The following is a 7,131-nucleotide window of genomic DNA, read 5'->3' on the forward strand; positions in this document are numbered from 1 at the left end:
TCATTCCCCTCGAACAATGGTTACAGTACCCCTTGCTGCTCTGTGCCATCCATGTATGCTGCCGCACATGAGGATGGAGCATTGAGTGAGCTGCACAACATTCCTGCCTTTAGGGAACGCTCATTTTTGTGAGTGATCAAAATATGCATAATACAACTTCAGGTATTAAATGCTAGAAGTAACTAAGGAATAGTGGGAATAGCATTGCTATGTCACGTAGGCCGGTTGAGGTCGGGAAAGGTCTCTTTGAGGAGGTAGTATTTGAAACATTGACGTAAGTGAGGAAGCAAGTCACTATGATATGTCAGTGTATGAAAACGAGTCAATCTAAGAAACGGAAACTTTTATTTGAGTCAAATTTGAGGATTAAACCCAGGAGGAGCATATCAGAAAGCTCTCACAGTGAAGTAAAGGCACAGTTTTGGAAGCTTGTTGAGACAGAGCTGTTCCTTAAGTGATGTATTATTGACAGTTTATACAATCCAGATCTAAGCATCATCATGGCCCCTTATAAGATCAAGAAGGAATGTTATCTTTTAAGGAGCTGTCTTGGTGATGCTAAGAGAATGTTTCTCTTTATGGTTGAGCAGGTATTTCTGCTGATGAGAAAGTTTGGTGGATGCATAATGCAGATACACAATGCACAGTAGAGGGGACAGAGGCTACCAAAGGGCAGAGAAAAAATTGTTTAAATTTTTCTTGTCTTGCCATAAAACAGGAAATTTAATGATCAATGGGGGGAAACTGCGAAGTAATCTTTCACTAGAAAGTATTAGGTGATCAACCATTTGGTCACTCAAAACCAGGGTCACTGCTTGCCTGTCCTAGGGTCTATCATGTCCCTCCATGTCAAGTTCTAATTGTCCGATTCTCTCCTTTCCCGGGAACTGTACTAGCAGGATGTTTGGCAAGGACTGATATTCAATTCTAAGTTGTCCCATAAACCTTTTAAGCCCACTTTCCTCACATGTGTGTTGTATATATCCATGATTTTATAGAGAACTGCAGACGTGATGATTTTATAGAGAACTGCAGACGTGGTCTAGAATTTCAAGTCATTTAGACATTATCTTAGTATAAGTAGGTGACACAGCTTGAAAGGCAGGAAAATATCAACTTACAAGTTCCAGAAGCTAAATTGATAGTGGTGGCAATATCATCAGCAAAGATTTAAGCCAAAATCCTCCTGAATCAAATCATTTTCCTTGTATTTTCCCTAAACTTGAAGTAAGAAGATGGTTCAGAACAAAAATTTGACACTTCATGGGTCATAAGATGAGTTAACAAATAAGACGGTATCACTTAGTGGTATTGGTGGTAACTTTATATTGCACAGTGCTAGAATTAATTTTAAAATAAAATGTTTAGGGACCATTTTGGAGAAGAGAAATCCTTCAAGGCAACCTGGGAATACTGGATGTAGTTAATTGTCCACAGATCCAGCACTTGAATTGATATTTGAAACTTGCATGTGGTTGAGCCCAAGAAATACAGTTGGCTCATTAGCAAAATTGTGAGCAGTTGTCAGAGTAGTCAGTATACAGGCCTTCTCTGACATTTTGGGTTAGCTGTCTACTTCAGATATTATCTTCTCAAACTGGCCTGGTAGTGCTGGTCTTATCTAAGTCAAGTGTTGGAAACAGGAGTTGCAGTTCATTCAGCAGAGACCTGATAAGGTCCCTTCAAAAGTGGCCAAGTCCTTTGTCTTTTCCAGTATGCATAATCTGGTTGCAGGTCATGGTACATTATTGATTTCTTCCAAAGTTAGATTACTGTGATAAACTTTGGAAACAGAGGGTCTTTTTAATGACTTAACTTTATAAGGCATTATCTGGAAGGTGTTAGTCTCCTTAGTAAATACAGACCTCAATCAACAAAACTAGAATTCAGTGTTCACTGAAACAATATTTTTTTCTAAAGGTACCCTCACTTCTACCAAATATAGCCAAATTGAAACTTACTTGTTCATAAAATAAGTCTGGCTAATTGACTATGGAGACTTCTAAATTGGCTATGCTGGAACCTGTCGTGAAGACTCAGACTGAGCTTTAAAAACCTCAAGGTTAGGAAAGCCATTCCAAAGGTGTGTCAGCAGTAATATTTCAGACAAAAATTATAACCATACTCAGTTCACCCAGTCCTATATGACTAATCCTTGACCTTTATTTTCTGTTAACAGTTATATGAAGCCATCCAGTTTTCATTAGAATTCTTTCTTACCCAGTTCAGCAGTATGATATGAATATTAATCAAAAATTTGTACTTGTCAAGAAGTACTTTGTGAATTTTCTTTAAGGATGAAACTTTTTGCAAAAAGCAAAGTACAATGATAACTGTCTATAAATGACAAAAGACTTTAAAAGTCAAGGTTAAACATATGATTATAATGCAACTGAAAAACTTGATTACTGCTGTGACATACAACAACTTAAGATAATTACTAAAATGACTGACAGTCATTTACTAGGACCTATCAGAATTTTAGGAATTCCATATGATTTCTAGAGTATGTGTATTAATGTTGCTGCTGCTGCTACTAAGTCGCTTCAGTCGTGTTCAACTCTGTGCGACCCCGTAGACGGCAGCCCACCAGGCTCCTCCATCCATGGGATTTTCCAGGCAAGAGTACTGGAGTGGGGTGCCATTGCCTTCTCCAGTGTATTAATGTTAGGTAGGTAGAATAGGAAAAAGGAATCCAGAATGGTGGTGGCTAAAAGACAAAGGGAAAAGCCTGTGAATATAAAACAAATGAAGATCCAAGGGCCAGAGCGTGTACCTCAGGTGAAACAAACAGCCCTCCTGGCTAGCCCAATTTACATAGGGCAGGCTCAGGGGGAGGAGAAAAAACATATAAAAAGAGGAGCCAAAATTGGGGGGTGGGGGTTGCTTCTCTTCTCTTCGCATCTTTTGGGTTGGCCCGCCCTCACGCCTCAAAGATACATTTTCCTTTGTTTGCCAAGTAAAATTGAGCTGTAACACTGGTCTGTCCATCACTTCAAATCTTTGCTGCGGTGAGACAGAACCAAGGAAATTACAGACTCCACCGATATAGTGCTGTGACTGGGATTTAACCTGGCTGAAACAACCTCAGCTCTGTCCCCACAAGACGGAGACCAAGCACAGCAGAAGCCCAACTCGAAAGCTCCTGTGGTGGAAGCTGGATGTGAAGAAAACCCAGCACGGGGGAAGTGACAAGAAGCCCAGCGTGCAAGAAACCAGGACAGCAAAAACAAACAGCAGAACGCTCACACGGCTGTCTCAGGTTCCAGGAGACCTCCGGTTGGGGTAGGAAGTTCTTGCCCCTGTGGCTGGAAAGACACGTGGCTAACAAAATCTTAATTCCTTTACAATATCTCATTCCTTGTTTCCTCGAACCCCCTGTGAACAGATGAGTGGCAGTGGGTGCCCCAAGGTGTCCCAAAGCCTCTACTATCTGCCGTGCCTTAGTAACTGTTTGCCCATGAGGGTAGGGGTTCTTCTGTCCTTAATCTTCTTTGTGCCAAGGATCAGGCCAGTGAAAACTGTGAGCACAGGTCAGGTATTTAGCAGATTTTCCAGCAGGTTATGATGGAGAAGGCAATGGCAACCCACTCCAGTACTCTTGACTGGAAAATCCCATGGACGAAGGAGCCTGGTGGGCTACAGTCCACGGGGTCGAGAAGAGTCGGACATGACTGAGCGACTTCACTTTCACTTTTCATTTTCATGCATTGGAGAAGGAAATGGCAACCCACTCCAGTGTTCTTGCCTTGGGAATCACAGGGATGGGGGAGCCTGGTGGGCTGCTGTCTATGGGGTCACACAGAGTCAGACACGACTGAAGCGACTTAGCAGCAGCAGCCAGCAGGTTATGAAGGGGATTCCTCAGTACATTTTCCCACTGCTTTTTCCTCCTGTCCTTCAGCTCCTCTCTACTGGGACTTGAGCCTGGCCAAAACCCAAAGTGCCTGGTTTTAGGACCTAATGAAGCTCAAACTCTTGATGTCTCATTGCAAAAAATTCAGTGAGAGAGACAGCAATAGGTAAGAGGTGGATTTGTTCAAATTCAGAGAGAAGCACATGCCAAGAGTGTGGGCCATCACAGAGGAGAGGCCATGGAATATGATGTTAGTTTTTGAGGGCTGGGTGATTTCATATGCTAATTAGTGGGAAGATCATTCCATTGGGGAACCACCCACTCCTCCATCTTTTGACAGTGACTTGGAACTGTCCTGGCACCTCTGGGTGTATCATTTAGCTTGCAGATTGAGGATCAAGGTTTAGTTGAATTTGACTTGTCATCTTGGACCCATTTGATTTTAATCAGTTTATGTTATGCCCTTGGGCTATGTCATTCTTTCAAAAGTTGTGCCCTGCCCCCTTCCCTCCTGTTTCATGATCTTTTCCTGAGTCCCCTCCAGGCCCACAATGTTGCTCTACAATCTTCTGGAGGGACAACCAGAAAATAGCTGGCCCTTGGGTGAGAAATGCTATGTAATATCCAATCTCTCCAGATATTCAGGCCTTCATCTTCCATGTTTCCTACAACACGTGGGACAACAGCACCTCTCAGTGGACCCAATAGTGTGGGTGACAGGCACACAATGCCTGCTAGAAGTCATCTGTTGGTGCCCCTTCCAAGGGCTATTGGGCTTCTGGGGATAATGTTTGCCACTTTGGGAGTAGCCCTGCAGGCCGTTTGGGCCCAAACGGTTACCACCCTTCTCCTAAAGTTACAAACATACCCCCAGATCAAATCTCCACCCCACATTTGTGAACATCTGGTTTGTTGCCTCTTATCAATTTGTTCTTAAGCCACTTACTAACTCCTCCAATCAGGGCCCTGCCCCCTTGTCGGCAACATCGTTCCACCCTGCTTATTAAAATACCCCTAATGCCCCAAACAGGACCAGATAACCCGCTCCTTTGTCATTACTTCTGTTAGTACCTAGACTGGGTCTGTGACAATGAAATGTTTACCACTGGAGACACCCTAAACTGCCCTTATGAAAGACTAGAGGAGGAAATCAGTGACTTACATTCCCTTAGAGCAATAAGGGGATAAGTCTTATGGCTGTTTCACCAGGTTCCCAGTCTCAAGGCACAGACTTGCATTGCTTTACATGATGATATCTATTCCTATCCCTGGTGAACAAGCCAGCAATGAGTTAAGATTACAACCCCTTAATCCTACGCAGCACTGGTCACACTGGAGACCTTGGGGATGCCCAACTCCAATCCGGGGGTCCCAGGAGGTTGACCTGCCTCGACCTGCTTAGGGGTCTAGTCCTTGGGAGGTTGTCACACCTCAGCCTGCTCAGGGATCCGACAGTCCAAGGGTGCCAGGAGGTCGACATGCCTCAACTTGCCCAGGGACCCAATTCTCAGGAGGCCGACATGCCTCCACCTGCCCAGGGATTCAGTCTCCAGGAGGTTGTCATGCCTCGACCCGCATGGGGATCTGCATCCTGAGCCAGGGATGCCTGGCTCTCAGGTTGCAACAATACTGGATAGGATAAGCTTCGGAAAGACTCACCCCTAAGGAAGTGCACCCATGGAAATAGAAAGAAGCTTATTAGTTGTGGGACTGTGCCTGGTCTCAGCAATAACTTAGGAGTGCAAGGAGAACCCTATTGCCTTTCTGGAAAGTCTAAAAGAGGCCCTCCAAAAGTTAACCAATCTGGACTTAGACTCTTATAAGGGACAAGTGATTTTAAAGGACAAATTCGTGTCCCAGTGTGCATTATCCATCACGATAAAGTTACAACAGCTACGGCAGCAGGACCCTGCTGCCTCTTTAGATGAAATGGTCCAGATAGCCACCAATACCTTTTATAACAGAGAACAGGAGAGGAAAGCCAACGCCCAGGAAAAGGAGAAAAGGAAAGAGACAAGCCATGCCCAGATGCTGGCCGCCCTCCAGAGAAGCCCTATGGCAAACCCCGAGTCCTTGAAGGACAAGGCACGAGGCAAATGCCTAATCTGTAGACAGGTGGGACATTGGGCCAAAGAGTGTCCAAACCATGGCAAGTCTCTTAAAACAGCTTCCTACAAATGCCAATGGTTGGGACATTGGGCGGCACTCTGCCCTAGGGACCCAAGAGCCTCAAGGTCAAGTGCCAAGCCTTCCCTCATGATGATTCAACAGGACTGAAGCAGCCCACTCCACCAGCCCGCCTGTCACAGATAACCATTACAGGGCTGGAGCCAAGGATGCAACTGGATGTGGCAGGTAAGTCCGAGAATTTCTTGGTTGACACCTACTCTGTCCTGACCTCCTGCTCCAGAGCCTTCTCCCCCCAAACCTGTACCATTCTGAGTGCTACAGGAAAAACAATTACGAAAAGATTCACCTGATCACTTCTTTGTTGCTGCAATGGACAAATATTTTCCCATCAGTTTCTAGTGGTTCCTGAGTGTCCTACGTGCTTATTGGGAAGGGATCTCTCTCTCTGCCTTTGAAATCTTGCAGCTATTACAGTCCTGATAAAAGATGCTTTAAAACTCTCTCTTGGGGGCAAACTATTTTTACCAGCCATCAAATAAAACAACTCCTGAATGGGAGAGGCCATTTATGGATGTCTGATCAAAGAATCCTCAGATATCAAGTAGTGCTGATGGAAAATCCAGGCCTGACTATATCTCCCCTTGTGAGGTTCTTAACCCAGCTACCCTCCTGCCTACCCCTGAGGGCTCTCTCTCCTTTCACTCTTGCCTAGAAACCTTGGACCATGGACAAAACCCTGAAAGGGATTGTCAGAAGATCCTCTGACCAATCCTGAGGAAATTTGGTACATTGATGGAAGCAGGTTTGTCTTGGGTGGAAAAAGAAGAGCTGGATATGCAATAGTCTCCAATTTTGAGACCATAGAGGCTAAACCTTTGCCACCAGTTACTTCAGTCCAATTAGCTGAGCTTTTAGCCCTGGCTCGAGCTTTAGAGCTGGGAAAAGGAAAAAAAGTAGCCATTTACACTGACTTCAAATGTGCCTTTCTGGTGCTACATTCACATGCTGCTATTTGGAAAGAAAGAGGCCACTTGACCACCTGAGGGTCCCCAATCAAATATGGTAATCAAACCCTTAGGCTCTTGGAGGCAGTCCATCTGCTCACTGAGGTTTCAGTCTCCCACTATAAAGGACACCAAAAAGGA

Source organism: Bison bison, unplaced genomic scaffold (genome assembly GCF_000754665.1).
Source record: "Bison bison bison isolate TAMUID 2011002044 unplaced genomic scaffold, Bison_UMD1.0 scf7180017864491, whole genome shotgun sequence".
NCBI lineage: Eukaryota > Metazoa > Chordata > Mammalia > Artiodactyla > Bovidae > Bison > Bison bison.